Raw genomic sequence first — 16,830 nt, 5'->3', positions numbered from 1 at the left:
CCAGCCCCGGGCTCCCCCCACACAGCTCCGCCGAAGCGCTCCGTCCCACTTGGCAGAGCACCTGACCTCCGCTCCCCGCTCCCACGCGCTGCTCGAGTGCTCAATTATGCCCCAGAGCACCCTGTCACTGACTCCTTCCACCCACAACTTTGCCAATTAACTCCAGCGCTCGCCTGCTGCCTCCCTGCCTGCGCCCGCCAGGGAACAGCCGCCTGCAGCCTGCGCCAGCCGGGGCTCTCCAGGCACGCACACGGGGAGGTCGGAGCCTGTCCTCAGCAGCAAGACACCACGTTTTGGGTCAGACACAGCCGTGGGGTGTCCCCACAGCCGTACCTGGTGCTCTGACACAAGAGGTGCCCAGGGTGCTGGTGCACCAGCAGCCCCCCCCGGCTGAAGGGTGGCTGAGCAGCGCCGCAGCCGTGGCGCACGCCGCAGCCTGGGGATGGCCCAGCCTGCCCGAGAGCTTCCCCTTCCCGCACGAAGAGAGGCTTTTACAGAGATAAAGCGAGTGCAAATGGTGACTAAGCAGCCTGCAGGCTACCCCACTAATTAGCTACCGCTCAGCTTTGCCGCTTGCACTGCAAAATTGCACACAAGGCTGAGACGAGCCTCACGAGGGCAGGTACTGCATCCCCCTGCATGCCCCTGCCCCGTGCAGCACCAAAGCAAGGGCAGGATGAGCAAACGCAGGCTCCATCCGGGGGCATTTGCTCAGCCCCACGTCCCTGCAGCATGCAGACCCCGGGCAGGCAGAGCCGTGCCCCATGGACCATGCAGGATGCACATGGTGCCAGGTCAGTGCTCACCTCGCTGGGCTGACACCTTCCTCCACGAGGGGGTTGCCTCTGTCCTTCCTCCCCAAATCCCCACTTCAAACCACCCCACTCGCTGCCTCTCCCCACATTTCCCCGTCCCTGCTTCCTTCCAGCCTCTCCTCCTCCTTTCCACACCACAGAGCTGCTCTCACCGTGGGCCAGGAGCCCCAACACGGGGGTTCTCCTCCTGCCAGCTCCTGCCGCATCCACCTGCCCGCTGCTGCCTTTCTGCTGAGCCCACGGCAGCCCAGGGACCCCTGAGACCCTTGGCACCAGCACTAACAGCCCACAAATTGCTGCTGTGCTGGCAGGCACGGAGCAGCCAGGGCCGGGCATGCTGCCTCGCACAGCCCCGTGCGCTGCTCCTGGCTGAGCAGAGCTGCTGCGAGGCTGCTCTCCTGCATCTCCTCACTGTGGCATTTACAGTTGTTTGCTTTTTTTTTTTTTCCCTTCCCTTTGGGGAATGAAAAACTGAGAAGCTTCATCCGTCTAACAGCGAGGGCCAGAGATCATCTCCCCAGCAGGCCAAGCCAAACGTTTGGCACTCGCAACCAGCCGGCAGCCTCGTGCGCGGCGCCGCCGGCTGCAGCCCCACAAGGACAGGCAGGATCCGGCCCCGCCGCCCCAGCTGGGCTCCCCCCAGCCTCCCTCATCTGCAAGCTGCCAACGACTGAAGGTTGGCTCTGCAATAGTTGCCTCTTCTGCTGCACATCCACATCTGCCTGCGGAGCAAGCAGCCCAGCATCACGTCTCCTGGAAGGACGGGAGCCACATCTGCCCACCAAAACAGCCACGGAGGTGAGCGCAAATACGAGAACGAGAGCAGCCAAGTAATCGGAGCCAGGCGGAACAAAGACACAGATGTGGCGGAAGGGTAAAAGCCATAAATTAGCGTGCCCCCACGTCCTGCTGCCAGATTCACCCTGCCACTGCTCAGCAAGGTCGGGCACAAGCACGCTGCCTGTTAACTGAGTGCTTCCACAGCTCCCTGAGGCTTTCCTGCTCCCTCCGTAGCAGCACTGAGTGCTCTGAGCACAGACCGAGCATTGGTTCCCTGAACCAAGACTCTGTGCATGGGGTTTTTGCAATTTCTGGGGCAAAAAAAAAGGCAGAGGCAGCGGGGCAGGCAGGGGAGGCACCCGGGGCAACTTCCTCGGGCACGGCGAAGCACCGGGAGCTGATGTGGGGATTCCCGAGGCTGCGAGTGCCAGACCTGCCCCAGTGCTGCCTGCTCCTGCGAGGAGCTGCTGCTTTGATATGAGTCATTGCTGGAAGACGAATTCTATTTAAAGGACGTTATTCGTAGAAAATTGAGTTTTAATAACAGGGCATCAAACGAGGAGAAAATACCAAACTTCCAAGCGGAGCTAAGTTTCCTTATGTTAATTTATACAGCACATTCGCTGCTCGGAGGAATGAAAGTCACTCGGAGAGCTCCTCTCCCTGACAAAAAGGCGCAGGAAGCCCCCGGCTCCTCTCTGCTCCTGGCACCCGTGGGAGCATCCCCGGCCCCAGCAGCTGCTCCAGTGGCCACTGCGGCCATGGGCACGGCCAGGCGAGGAGCCAGCTCTGGGCGCGCGCCCCCCGCGCCGGCACCGTGCTCCCCGGAGCCTTCAGGCTGAGTTTAGCCTGCTGGTGGGAGGGCGGTTGGAGACAGCGCTGAGCTTGCTTTAAAAATAGATCAAACCCTCTGCTACGGAGCCATTTTATTAGAGCAGCACAAGCTGTTTGGCTGGTGACACCTCTGCGAACACTCGGGGAAGTTTTCCTTTATGAATTTGAGAAGCAACCGAGGGGAAGAACGACGAGGCAGCAAAACAGCCCTGATTTCCAAAGGAGAAGACGAGGGGAGAGGAACACCTACCAGCACACCCAGTTTAAAGGGCAGAGAAGCGGCCCCAGGCTTCCCTGTGCTGCAGCAGAGCAGTGGCCAAGCCTCCCCTGCTCGGTCTGGCTGCGTCCAGGCTTTTTGGGGACTTCCTAACCCCCTGGTGCGGTGTGGCAGCCGCTGCTCAAGGACACTGCCGCGTCCCAAACCTGACATGAGCACGTGCAACTGGAGCACATCAAATCCCCTGGCTCTGACCTCGCACCGAAGCCCCACAGCCTGCACCCTTGCTGGATGTGACCGCGGGAGCCCCGGGCTCCTCGGGGCCTCGCCTGCTCCTGCTCACCGTGCACCGGCCCTGCCAGGCAGATGCAGCAGGAAAAGCGCCTCGAGACCACGGCTGACAGAGCTTGCCAGCCTGGCCCCGAGACAATTCATCACCTGATTTATTTCCCTGCCCTCAGCCTCTTCTCCTCCCCTCCCAGCACGCAGCTCTGCCTCCGAGGGGGGGAAATTACTGGGCCAGGTTCCAGCTCTGCCAGAATTTAAAAAGTAATCAGTAACGGGGGTCACCTTTCCCTGGGTGAGGCTCCCGCTGCCATGAATACTGGATGCGGATGCGGAGGAAAGCGTGCTGGCTGCAGCCTGGCGCAGTGCTCGGGAGGGTGATCGGAGGCTCCTGGTGCCCCACGGGGCACGGCCAGGAGGGCGGCCAGCCCGTGGGGACAATGCCCAGCCCATGGGGACAGCAGCCTGGCCACGGGGACAGCCGTGGGCTGCATGGGCAGGGAGCTCCGGGAGCAGATCCTGGGCGCTGGGGCGAGGTGGGTGCTGGAAGATGGGTGGTGGGGAGGCTCTGGCAGGGGAGCACACCCCAGCTGCCCAGGGCTGTGTCTGTTGTGCTGTCCTGTAAAGCACCAGGTGCCACTGTGCCTCAGGGCAGACCGATCCTGCCACCAGACCAGGGCCCGGAGCTTCCCCAAAGGCAACCGAGGGGTCCCCAGGGCCTGGCGAGGCTGAAGGCTTCAGCTCCTCCTGCAGAGGCTGTCCCCAGCTGGGCGTTTTGGGCAGAAAGCCCACGATGTTGACCTGGAGGATGCTCAGTCTGACCAAGCCGGAGCAGCCCAGCGAGTGCCAGACCCCGAGGGACACGAGCAGAGCACTGGGGGTGGGCGCCATGCCCCCCGCCCCAGCCTGGCCCCTCGCATGGTGTGGGAGCCCCCTGCCCAGCCACCTCGGGGGCTCCGGGACCCCCATGGGGGCAGCTCCAGCTGCTGGCAGAGCCCGTGCCGGGGGGCTGCGGGCACAGCGGAGGGGCCGGGGCTGGGGCTGGGCCATGCAGGATGTATTTCAACACAGCTCCGCGGCACACAGCACCCAGCAGAGGCTCCCAGTATTCCCTTTTTGTGCATGCTACAATTGACTCATGTTTTTAAAAGGAAAATTGTGGGGGGGGAGGGAAAAAAAAAAAAAAACAGAAATGCCTCCGAATCAAACCTCAGAGAAAGCGTGGGAGCTCTCCGGAGAGGAGGAAAGCACTTTCTATATAATTCACCTTTTGTCATTTAATCACCACCCCTCTTGCTGCCAGCAGCCGCTGCACGGCTGGGTAATGGCCTGAGCTGGGAAATCCACCTCGCAGCGCCTGGGGAGCGCGGCGGTGCCTGGGAAGGTCTCCCTCCCCAAACTCCGAGCTGCAGCCGAAAACTTCCATCCCCTGGCCCAGTTTGCCAAGGAGACAAGATTATTTCCTCTCCTCTGAAGCAGCTTACAAAGCAGCTGGCAAAACGCCAGAGTCTTTTTAGAGAAATGTTAATGATGCCCAGGGAAGAGCTAATCATGTGTCATGGAAACAACTTTGTGCCAGTCAAAGTGCGACAAGACCAAGCCCGGTGACACGGTGGCCGCAGAGCGGGGCCGGGACCGGGCTCCTCTCCGCGGTGCAGCCACAGGTCAGCCATCGATGTCCTGCCATAGCCCTGTGACCCCACAGACACTCGGTGACACTGCCACGGCCCCCCCGAGCCCACCGGCGTGAGAGCGACCGGCACTGCTGTGCACCCACACGGGAACCTCGGCATCGCCAGCACCGGGGGCACCGGGGGCGCAGCCGAGCGCTGCCCTCCGTGGGCAAAATGCAAGGGAAAAAAAATCAGCTTTCCATTTTCCTTGGGGCAAAGGGCGACACGTTTCATCACAGCTGGCAGCAGCGGAGCTACAGGGAGGTGAAAGGACCCAACCTCTCCATGCAGACGCAGCAGCGTGGGGTCCCTCCCGGCGCCCTGTGGCTCACGAAGTGGCACTGGGTGGGCAGGGTGCTGCCCCAGGGCTTGGACCAGGCACGTGCCCTGTGGCCTTAAAAACTAACCGGTCCTTTAGGAAGCCACAGGCTCCTTTGCTTGGTCTCACTGCTGGCATCTTGCATTCAGCACCTGCACGTGTTGTTAGCGGGATGCCTCTGAGCCCGGACGAGTGACCAGGGCCGTGGAGGGGCCAGCTCCTCCAACCTGCTCTGTTCTGCCTGCCCCTGCAACTCCATCGGCGCTTGGAGAGGAACCAGCAATGACACGGTAACATTTCGCAGAGCGCATCTCTGAGACCTCCAGCATTTTGCATCCATTTGTCTTTTAGTCTCTCCCCTGATGGGTAGCATGACTTCCAGCAGGAATCCTTTCAGACCCTTACAGTAGTTTGCAACTCACAATAAAGGGCATCGTCTACACGTTGCTGGCAGCCTGACATTTCCAGGGATGATGTGGGGCTTCCACACAGTCCTCCTGCCACACCAAGGGCCTGGCACGAGCCCAGTACGGGAGAAATGGAAGCAGAAAACAACCTTGGCTCAAACGGCCATGTGTTGCTTCAAATAACACAATCATAAACCAAAATATATCTGTAAGCTAGGGCTAGCTCCAGGAGTAAAGACAAGAGGACCTTAGAGGCCACCGTCTCCAGCTGTAAGGACAGCAGAGTTTTATTTAATGCAAGAGGAGTAAATAAAGTCCTCAGCAAGAGGAAGAAAGCTCGTGGAGAACAGACCCAGAACTAAGCGGATAAATAACCAAGCCAACAGGATCTGAGCCACAGGGGGAGAGCCTGCGAGGAACGGGGGGGAGGAAATATCAGCAGAGAAAACCTTGTGTGTCAGAAGGCACAGGGACAGAGAAAGAATTACCAAGGAGGCTGAACGAGACGCTGCAGCGAAATAGTGAAAGGTTCATTAGGTATGTAAATAAAAAGATAATACAGGAAAAAGTGAGGCTGCTACACAGCATGGATGAGTAGAGATAAAACCAGCCTAGGTGTTGCCTGAAAACTGATTGAACAATTAGCTTCAGCTTTCAGAAGGGATGGTGATTAACACGCTTTCATCTGCAGGCTGCTTTACAGCAGGAAGGAACAGAAATTAAAACCACAGCCTCCAAAGCAGGAGCAAAACTCAAAAGTGGCCAAGGAGTTTAAATGAGAGGAAGGAGGACATCTCCAGCCCAGCAGCAGGGAGACCTGGCCCAGTTCAGCCCCGCCACAGCTTCCCAGCAGGCAGACGGGTGGCGATGGGCGGTGGAACTGGGGGCAGCGGTGGGGCGGCAAGGGGAAGGGGGCAGGGGAAGGGAAGGAGCACACAGACCTCGGAGACCTCAACAACACGCAGAGCAGAAGCTGGAAGAACAATAATAAACGAAAAGCAGATTGAACGTCGCCTTACCAAAGGCAGGAGATGCCAGGGCAAGCTGGTGCCTTCCTTCAGACAAGGGACCGCGAGCGGCCGGGCCGGGGGGGCCCGCGGGGACAGCGGCGGCACCGAGCGCCCGGCTGGGGGTGGCCGGAGGCGAGTCCAGAGCAGGAGGAGGGGGCTCAGCCCGGGGCACCGGCACACCGCGAGGACCGCAGCGACTGAAGAGCACAAAGTTCAAAACGCTGTACATACGGACTACGCGAGAATTTCTGCTCTAACCTGGAAAAACACACAGAGAAACATCTAGGTATATTACTCAGTTACAAGCTGACTATGAGTCACCATCCCTGCATCTGTGAAAAAAAAAGCAAGTGTGTTTCTGGGTTGCTTGGGAAAGATATTTCCAGGAGAAGGCAGGCAGCGCTCACACCACTGCGCGATGCCCTGCTGGGGCCCGAGCCACGCCACGGGGAGACCACAAAGATGGGGACAGATGGACGGGGAGCGGGGACAGGGACAGGAGCAGCCCCCGGGGAGCAGCCAGGCGGCACCGTGCTGCTGTGCTGTGTTGGGCACCGGTGGGCACGGGGTTGCAGGAGCTCGACCACCATGCCGGCACAAGTCCCCAGGGGTGCAGGGGGCTGCAGGAACGCACAGGTGGGGAAGCAGAAGGTTCCTGTGCAGGGGAACTGGGAGGCACTGGGGCACTGGAGGGGGCACTGGGACAGGCACCGACCCTGCTGGGAGCACCGGGACCGTCCCCAGCTTGGTGGGATCGTGGCCGGGGCAGCAGGGGCCAGGCTGACGCTCCACTCCTCTTCCCTGAAGATGGCTTTTAAGTGATCTAAAATGGTGCTCAGGCATTTCAGCGCTTCTGCTGCTGGAGATGACATGCGATGGCCCCCAGGGGAGCAGCTCGGCCCTTTCCCTCCCACAGCCGTGCCCTGCCATGCCCGTGCTACAGCTGCAGGGCTGCTGCTTTCCCCCAGGCGAGGTCTGCCGGGCCTCCTGTCACCGTCCCTGTCTCTTGAGACCGCTGGATGTTTTGGAGAGAGGCTGAACAAACCCCAGGGCTGAGCACAGCTAGCAGCAGGAGCAGTGCCGAGGTGCGAGCCAGGCACCCCTCACCTGCTGGGGGCACGGGACCCCTCCACTTGTCCCCGCTCTGCACAGGGTCCAGAGCCTGAGGAGCCCTCCCAGAGAGCAGCAGCACCAGGGCAGCTCCTCCCGGCCTCCAGCAACGCCGCAGCAGAGCCCCTCGAAATCCCTGGGCCACTCTCCCCTGCTCCATGTCCTGTCCAGATTGCTTCCCTAACTCAGTGCAGAAATCCAGGCTGCTAATCAGATGGAAAGTCTCCATCCCATAATAAACAGAATGAACTATTTATAAACCTGAAAACGTCTTTATTATTATTATTATTTTCCCCCAGAAAAAAAAAAAAAAAATAAGAATCTCGTACAATACTGTTAAATACACCCCACCAAGGACTCGCAGGTCTGCAGCGCTGGTACCGCTTCCCCAGGCAGTGCCCAGTGGAACAGATGGCAGTGTGGGCGTTAGGTACCAGCCTCCTGGCAATCTGAACATCTGTTACCGTTAGAAAATGCTAATTGCCATCAATCAGGACAGCACCTACCCACATTTACATGCAAGCACAAAAAAATTACGTCTAAATTTCTCTGAGTACAACACTTGCTGCATGTTAAGTAACCGGAGCTGCTCAGATGCTGCACCCGGGCTGGCACCGGCGGCTGCGGGCAATGGCCACTGCCGAGCGCCTGTCCCCACCCCAGCAGCACCCAAGGGCGAGGGCAGGGGTCCCTCTGGGGGCACCAGCACCTCTCCCACCACCGGGGCTCGTTGGCCCTGTGCGGGAGTGCGAGACCTTCGGGCAGGGGGCAGCACACGACAGGCTCCGTGCTCAGCCCAGCACCCTGGTGCCCAAGGCGAGCAGAGCCCCCGGCAGCTTCAGGCCCCGCAGCCCAGGCTCCGCTCCGCAGCTCTGTGAGATTGCTGCACGCCTCCTGCCAGTCCTCTCCAGCTCCCCTCTGCATTTTCCCATTGCTCCAGGTCTGAAGCTGCCTACGCAGAGCTGCCAGCCCCACACAGCCCCCGGGGGCAGGGGCAGCTGCCCCCCAGCTCGCACCTCTCCGCACGTAACCCCGCGGTGAACCATCCAGGTCCACCTGAGACTTGCTTCAGCCCCGCTGCTCCTCGTGGTCCGTGCTACAGGAACATGAGCTGCTCTGCATCCCCAGAGAGCTCAGGAACAGACAAGAATAAAAATAGCTCCGATGCAGTTTATCAGATTTCGTTCCAGGCGTGGAGATGCCCACACTGTCACAACGCCGCAGGCAGGCTCCTCCCGGCAGCCCTGGCAAGCGCTGCCCAGCTCCCGCGCGTGGCCGCCTGCAGGTTCCCAAAGAGCCCCCGGGGCTGGACCGGGGGCATCGGAGCTCGGAGCCACCCGCAGGCACCGGGAGCTGACGGAATGAGGCAACCCCAGGGCCCGAGAAGCAGAGGCACAAATCTGGATCACAAACTTGGGAACGAAGTTGGAACAGAAGCAGGAGAACAAGCGAGTGGAGCGGGGCGATCCCCGCGCCGCAGCCCCCTGAGGACGCGCCGAATTTTCTCCTAGAATTAGAGCTCCTGATCTTAACTGCAGGACACGTTGTACTGCACAAAGCACCGGCCATGGCTAAGACACGGGCTTCCCTGAACCAAATCCCGCTGCTGCAGAGGCCCCTCTTTGGGCTTTTGGAGCAAGCACGGGCTTTTCCCTAAGAAGAGAGGTGAGAGGGAGGGGGGAGATCCCGCTGCCGAGGCGAAGGAAACGGGGACAGGGGCTGTGGGAGCTGTCAGGGCACATCATGCCGGCCCCACCAGACGCAGCACCGAGCTCCTCGCATGGCCGAGGGAGCAGGATCGCGGGGCACGTTTGCTTTGCTTACAGCCACGACGCCGTGCTGGGCCTTGGCTCCATCCCTGGCTCACCCCACATCCCTCCCCAGCGCTGGCTTCCTGACAAGCTCCCACTGGCGCGAGCAGGTTGCAACACCGCTGCTCGCTTCCCGTGGCTCCGACCATTACTCAGCATCCGAGGGAACCACTCCGAGCTCCAAGGTCACTCAAAAACACCATCTGTCCAAGCACCGCTCGCCTCACCCCAGAGACAGCGGGAGAGGAATTATTCCAACAACCAAAGGCCACCTCCCTCCCCTTCTCTCCAGCTCCGTGCCCTCCCCTCATGGTGCTCGCCCAGCCCCAGCTGCAGCGAGGCGGGGGGCACGGCACCCCCAGCCCGGGACCCCTGCCCCCTCGAGGCTGCAGGCAGGACCCTGGGCAGGCAGCACCTGCCTGGAGCAGCCTCCCTGGGCTTGCAGCCACCAGCACGGAGGGAAACACAGAGGCAGCACCCAGAGCCTCCAGAAGCAGAGATGGGAAAACCTCCCTGAGAGCCTGGCCGTGGGGCAGGGGGCCCGGCACGCAGGAGCAGCGGGAGGCCACTGCTATAAATATGAACGCTCCAGGCAGGCAAACACCGGCGAGGTTGCCAAGATAAAATATATTTACCCAAGCCAACAATCTGGCTGCGGATCGCTGGCCAGGCAGCAGGCGAGCCCAACAAGTGGCACAGGGACCGGTGCCCACCGGCACTGCGCAGCCCCTGCCCCAGCACCATGGAGGGGTGCGACCTGCCTTGTGCAGCGGGCACCAAGCACGTGGGCACGGCAGCCCCCGGGATGTGGCTGCTCCAGCCCCCCTCCCTCCAGCACCGCGCCAGGGACTATTTCTGGGGAGCTGAAGTCACTTGCACTCAGGCTCTGAAGTCACATTCGTCTCTGCTTGTGCTACTTCTCCTGTACTTCCAAGTGTCACAACAAGGGAGCTATCTTTATCGAGGCAGTTGTCCCCCACACGCCGTGTCCCAGATGCACTTTGGTGGCTGCTCGCAGCCGCGTGCATTTCCAGCCCTGCTTTCTCCGCCAGCGCCGGCACCGCGCGGCACGGGGCTGCCAGCACCGGCTGGGCGCCGCGCGGAGGGACTGACTCACACCGAGCCCAGCCAATAAATAAATATTTGACTTGAGTTCATTTGCAAACTCAATAACGGGGAGCCTTTCCAGCGCGCTCAGCAGGTGCTCAGAGGCACATCCCAACCCGCACGGCTCTCTCAGCGTGCCACCGCCGCACCCCGCGGCCCCGGTGCCGATACCCCAGCGGCACGGGCAGCAGGAGCAGTAGGGTCAGCCTGAAGCCCCCCCGCATCCCCTCCCCAGCTATCAGAAGCCAGGTGCAGCCTGGCCAGGGGGTGCTGGTGGCCGGGGTGGGCATCACCCCCCGCTCCGTGGCAGCCCCCGGAGCCCAGGGCAGCGCCGGGCGCAGCTCGCCGTCCTGCAGCGAGCCCTGCTGCGCCGAGATTGTTTCCATATGGGAGCAGCCAGCGGAGCTGCCAGCTCCCGGCTCCAGCGCTTGCTGCTACATCTGGAAACTCTTCTCACCCTTAATTGTTCTTAATGCTTTAACACGCGGAGTGACTAATAAGACACTAATTGGGCGGCGTTAGCAGCGAGAGACGGTGTGGGGAGCGTGGCTGGCAGTGCCCTCTGTGCTGCTGGTTGTCTCCCAGACACTTAGCTGCCATTGTGCTGCAGATATCAGAAATCACAGCAAAACCGAGTGCTTTTTTTCCTTCTTGGCCTTTCCCGAAGCAGCGAGCAAAGCTGTCTCCCACAGGCACGCAGAGCCGAAATGCACAGACAGCAGCTCGCCGTCCCACAGCCTCCCGTGGGCAAAGAGAAGCCACACGGCTGTGCCTCTGGGGGGGACGTCCCCCCGGCACTCCTCATGCCCACAGCTCCTCAGGGGTGCCGGCTCCCCTGGCACCGAGCCCTGGGCTTCCAGAGGCCTCAACCCAGCAGCCTGTTGCTGCTGGGGAGCTGGGGGCGAGGACGTTTGTTGCAGCAGGGTGCCTCGGGGCCTGGGGGGCTTTTGCTGCGGGGCCGCAAGGCTGGCAGGGCTGCGGCTGCGTGAGCCTGTGCAGCCCCGATGTCAGAGCCGTCAGAGGCTGGGCCCTGAGGATGTCGGGCTCTGTGCCAGCGCTGCCGGACCCATCTCAAGCCTGGCAGCACTCACCCGAGCACTGGGATCCCCTGAACCCCGGGGAGCTGCGGGTGCCAGCCCCACAGCTCCGGCCCCGGGCGCACGCTGTGCTCGCCAGAGCTGCTCTGCAGCGGGAAATAGCACAAATCTTGTTACACACTGGCTAAGCCTCCCTGGGCATGTTTTCTATAAATCTCCTGGAATTTATTATATGATAACTAGCCTGGAAAAGCCAAATTAAATCCACAGCCAAGAAACTGACTTCCAAGTGTGACCTAATTTCCTCGCTCGGAGGGGAGGAGGAGAGGGGAGTCCCGGTGACAGGCGCTCCCGGGCTGACCTCCCCCTGCAGCCACGCACCCCCGGCCTCCTCCTCCTCCTCCTCCTCGCCGGTGACTTTGGGGATGGAGCTGTGCAGCCTTTCATGTCTAAGCGGATCTAGCACTCCCACTCGCTGGAACAAAAGCGCCTCGAGGGCTCCCCTTTCAGATGTTTCTCCATTGCTCATCTTCAAGCCTTCCTTTAAGGAGCGCTTTCCTCCCGGGGAGGGCTCGCTTGGATTTCAGGATGACAGCGAGCGCCTCTGCAGGGCTCCTTGATCCGCCGTGCTGCCCCACGGTCAGCACGAGCCTCGTGCGAGGCAGCAGCACCCCTGTGTGATGCTCATGGCCGGCAACTCAAAGCCACCGTGTGGCAACAACAAGGAGGATGCTGGCAGCGAAGGGAGGCTCAAGGGAAGCGTAAATGCAGCAGGGAGGAAGGCTGGCTGGGAACAGGCTCAGTGCCCCAGCACAGGCGAGCCCACGTCTGTCCCAGGGTGCCCGGTCCCTGCGGCCAGGTTGGAGCTGTGTTCCTATGGCACTGATGAGCTTCCCCACCAGGGTGACCGCCCCACCTGCTGCACGTGCTCCCACTTGGGGTTTGGCTTCACTTCGCTAAGCCAGAGGCGAAGCTAAGCCGGGCTTTGCCTCTGTTGGATTGCTGGCTGGAAAAGGGAACCCATTTTTGCTGTGAAGACACATCCGTGGGTACCCTAGGACAAGCACCGAGCGTCTTTACCGAGGCTGGGGAAGCCACACAGCTCCCCGGTGACAGCAGATGGCGGGGACATCGCTGGTGCCACAGCCCTGAGAGCAGCGATGCGTGAATCACCCCAGGTTGCTCGACACCAGGCAAACAATCCCTGGAATAAAACCAGCCATCGGGGTTTGGCTTGCGGCTGATTGCGAATCCCCTGCCGACAAGCAGCACAGAGCCCCCAGCCCCCTGCCCAGCACACCACAGCACCCTGCAGGACACCGGGTGCTCCAGGCACAGCTGGCACAGCGTGCCGGCACCCGCGCAGCACGGCGCAGTGGGGCAGCCCCCACGGCAGCTGGGGGCACCACACAGCCCCCTGCTTTTGGCAGGAGCAAGCCCGAGCCCGTGCGCCCCTAACCCGGCCACTTCCACCTCGCAGGGCACGGCGGTGGCCGGGCGCTCGCCCCGTGCAGGAGCGACGTGGGCAGCGCGGGGCCGGGCGCTCCGGCAGCCCTGGGCGCGGGCTGTTGTTCTGGAACGGCGTGCACTGCCAGAGCTGCATGTGGGAAGCTTGCATAATAGCGCCAGCCCACACTACGCCTGCTCCTACCCAGCATGATCAGACCCTCGCTTTCATGAGCAATAACATCCACCCAAAGTTTTCTAAAAGACAAAAAAAAAAAAAAAAAAAAAAAAAAAAGCTTCAAGGTGATACGCGCAGAGCTCGGCTTCCTCTGCTGCCTTCAAGCTGATTAATGCGGCTGGGGAAATACAGCTGCACAGCCTCTTCAGAGAGGGAAGGCTCCTCTTTAATCCTTCTCTCAGGACAACCTCTGCCCCCAGCGGAGGGACGAAGATTCTCAAACCTCGCTCCTTGGCGGTGTCACAGCATGCACGTGGGATGGATGGAGGAGCACAGGAGCCGCTCTCAGGGAGCAGAGCCCGAGGCAGGGCCCGGCCGGAGGGGTGCTGGGGCTGCAGTGTCTCCCCCAGCACCCCCGCTGGGGTGCACGCAGCCAAAGGGCACCGTGCTGTGTCCCACGCAATGCCCCGTCCCCAGGCAATGCCCTGTCCCCAAGCAATGTCCCAGCCCTGTCCCCACCATCGGGCCAAAAGCGTGGCCGTGGCAGCGCTGCCACAACCCCCCCGGGGCACCGTGCCCTCAGGGCTCAGGGCACTGGGAAGAAACGGGGACAGTGGCGTGGCTGGAGGAGGTCACGCTGCCTGTACCTTGCTTTTTAACTACTCGTTAAGACCCTGTGCAAGCTCCCAGCACGGGCTGATGTCAGCAGGAGGCTGGCTTTTATTTTGTGTCCCTTGAACTGATGGGGCCAGGTTCAAACTAAACCAGTGGAAACCAGGCAGACGGCTGCGGTGGGCTGGCAGCATGATCCCTGCTGGGCACCGTGTCCTGAGCACGGCCAGGCTGCGATGGAGCCGAGCAGGGGAGCACCGGGGTCCTGAGCACTCCAGGAGCTCTGTGCCTGGAGGGAATCGCCAGGAGATTGCCCAGGGTGGGCAGCAGGGAGCTGGACATCCCTCCTGCCCTCCTCCTTACACCTCCTCCCTGCGATGCTCCTGTTCTCCAGGTTGTTTCACGGGAGCTTGGACCTTGGGCACGTGCGTGAAGGCAGGGGGCACACGATCTTTACCTGGCACTGGTGCCAAGCACACGGTGGATTTATGTACGAGCTGAGACACCAGGCACGGCCTTTGGGAAGCAGGAGCTCGGCCTCAAGCAGCCCCCACGCTCCCCCAGCCCGGGCTGCTGGGTGGGACAGACGTACCTGGGTGGCCAGAGGAGGTGCCTCGTGCTGCGGGGCGCAGGCGAGAGCTCACGCTGGCGTTTGCCTCTCCGAGCTGTCGGGAAGAGCCGTCGGGGTCTCACAGCAGAGGCTTCTCAGCCTGAAAGACAGAGGGAGAGTCTCCAGTCCTGTCCCCACGCGAGCATCACTACCAGTAAGGGAGGGGGCCGCGGCACGGCTCGCTGCTGCTGAGCGGCAGAGCGCGCAGGGACTCGCGCCCAACCTGTCCTGCTCCCACAGCACAATTCGTTCATGGAGCTTTGGAGCTCGTCCTCCCTGCTCGCAGGCACAACGTGGCCAGCAGGACCAGCCCTGCCCACGCACCCGCTCGCCCCAACCCACACCAGGCAGAGCTGAGCAGAGCCCCAGAGGGGGCACCGGGTCCTGCCCTGGCTGCGGGGTGTGCGCGGTGCAGCCCCCGCTCGGGGCTCAGGGGTCCCTCCCGGGACCACCTCTTGGTCTCTGCACTGACACGGATGCTGTAAGCAGGATGCAGCACGCAGGATGGAGGCGAGGAGAGGCAGAGGCTTTTCCTGAAGGTGTGAAACACCCCCAGCCCACCCGGGCCCTCCTCGGGGGCAGCCCGTGCTCCTGCCTCGCTCCCAGCCGCTCCGGTTTGTTTTTCCCCGACCCAGGTTGAACGGAAGATAATTTACCAGCTTGTCCCCTGTTGTAATGGGACTTTTTTTTCCTGCTCCAGGCGGGGAATGCCATCAATCTCGGCGCTGAGTGTTCGACGTCCACCCCGCGACCTCCGCCAGGCAGCCCCCCCGCCCCCGCCGTGAGTTATGGAGCCTGCGGCGCGCGGCGGGACGGGCTCGGCGCTCAGCTCCGCGCCGCGAGCAGAGATTTATCCCCTCGGCGGAATAGGGGGCAGAGGCCGGCAGATAAGTCACTGAAAAGCTGCAGGAGCGTCTCTCAAGGTCCTCCAAGGTTGGCTCATTAAAAAGCAAGGAGAGGAGGGAAAAGAAAAAGAGTGCCCACGGTGGCACGGCTCGCGAATAACCCCGCTGCCTTCTGATCAGCCAAACTCGGGGGAGTGGAGGGAGCACGGAGCCCCTGGGGCAGCATCTGCAGCCATCCCAGCTCTGCTCTGCCAGGACAGGGTGCTGGCCGGGGCTGTGAGAAGCTCCCTCAGCACCCCAGGCACCCATCTGAGCAAGATCCCAGGAGTGGGGCAGCGCGGTGCTGGATGGGGCCACCACTCCCCGGGGAGCAGCAGCACGGCCACCCCGTCCTGCAGAGCCTGCTGTAACCCGGGGAAGGGGCAGGAGAGCCAGCAAGAGGCTGCCACGCAGCCACACCAGGGAAGGAGACGGGCAGCGGGTCCCCAAACACCGCGCTCAGGGTGCCTCCAGCTCCCGGCACGGTCCCGGGGGGGCCCCATCGCTGCAGAAAGCCGTGAGCCACACAGCCTGGAACGGGCACCGAGCACTGCGCCTGCGAGAGCGCAGAAACCCCCAGAGAGGAGAGGACCTGTGAATAGCACAGGAACTCCCCAGCCTTCCCAAATCTGCTGGAATTCCCCTTCCACCCAATTATTCCTGCTCATTAGGCCCTGCTCCTGATTAGCACGCGTAGCAGCGAGCGCAGCTCAACACAACTGCACGCTTCAAAGCCCCTCCCCAGCCCCCTCCATCACAGTCACCTCTGAAGTCAATCTGTCACAGCCCAATTTCCTAATCCACCCTGCACAGAAACCCATTTGCTGTTCTCCCTTAAATTAAGCTTCTCTTGCAGCTCCGCTCCTCTTTGATTATTTTTGTTACCAGAAACCGAAGCAGAGCGCAGGGTTAAGCGGGGATTCAGCCGTCCGGGTTCCTGAGAGGGCTTTTTTAATCACCCGCACGTCTCCTCTCCTCTCCCACCCGACACAGCTCCCGGGAACCACCAGGGAACTGCTCCCTGGTGGGCGAGGGGACGCACGGCAGGGGGTGGCTGCAGCAGGGACACCCGGCAGAGCCGAGCGCACGCAGCCCCGCTCACCAGCTTCCCCCCAGAGCCACCTTTGTGCCACCCAGCAGCAAGTAGCTGGCACTGGTGGCCAGGATGGGCACCGCCACCATGCCCAGCACCTGCACCCAGGTCCCCAAAAATGCAATGGAGAGCCCAGCAGCCCCGGGACACCAGCCGGGGCAGAGGCCCCATGAGCATGGCACGTTTCAGCCGCCCGCTCAGGGCTGTCCCCAGGCTCTGACCCCGCAGCAATCCCCTCCTGCAGGTCCCTGTTAACGCCGCTGAACCTGCTGAATTTTGTGAATCCAAAGAGCCGAGATGGCTGAGATCATTGCCTCCAATCTGCTACACAACACGGGGCAAAAGCTTCGCCCAGCAATCCCTGCAGGACCACAGCCTGAGCCCCGGCTTCGCTCTCCCAGCACCTTCCCCCCCTGCAGCCCCCAGTGATCCTTGTGGGTCCCTTACAGCTCCGGATACTCGATGAGTCTATGGCTACGTGCAATGAATTTAGGACACCATAAACAGCAGGGAGAAAACCTAAACCAAGATGAACCAACGCTACTTTTTCAGCACCTTGTTCCCAAAAGCAAACCCACGTGCGTGCGGGGATGGGGCTGGCA

At 61.6% G+C, this 16,830-nt stretch overlaps 1 protein-coding gene across 16 annotated transcripts in view; it reads right to left on the bottom strand.

The window, feature by feature from the left end:
- Window positions 1-16,830, bottom strand: part of RBFOX3 (RNA binding fox-1 homolog 3) — a 164,725-nt gene that overhangs the window by 76,490 nt on the left and 71,405 nt on the right. For 13 of the 16 annotated variants that reach the window (XM_084492404.1, XM_084492406.1, XM_084492398.1 and 10 more), the window contains exon 2: window positions 14,234-14,351. The gene's annotated coding sequence lies outside the window, so the exon portion shown is untranslated. Of the gene's footprint in view, window positions 1-6,349; window positions 6,599-14,233; window positions 14,352-16,830 lie in introns of all 16 variants that reach the window. The other 3 variants (XM_084492408.1, XM_084492402.1, XM_084492410.1) reach the window with 1 other exon arrangement.

The sequence above is a fragment of the Aythya ferina genome (assembly GCF_964211825.1).
Source record: "Aythya ferina genome assembly, chromosome: 18".
NCBI lineage: Eukaryota > Metazoa > Chordata > Aves > Anseriformes > Anatidae > Aythya > Aythya ferina.
This window is presented reverse-complemented; position numbering and strand designations above follow the sequence as displayed.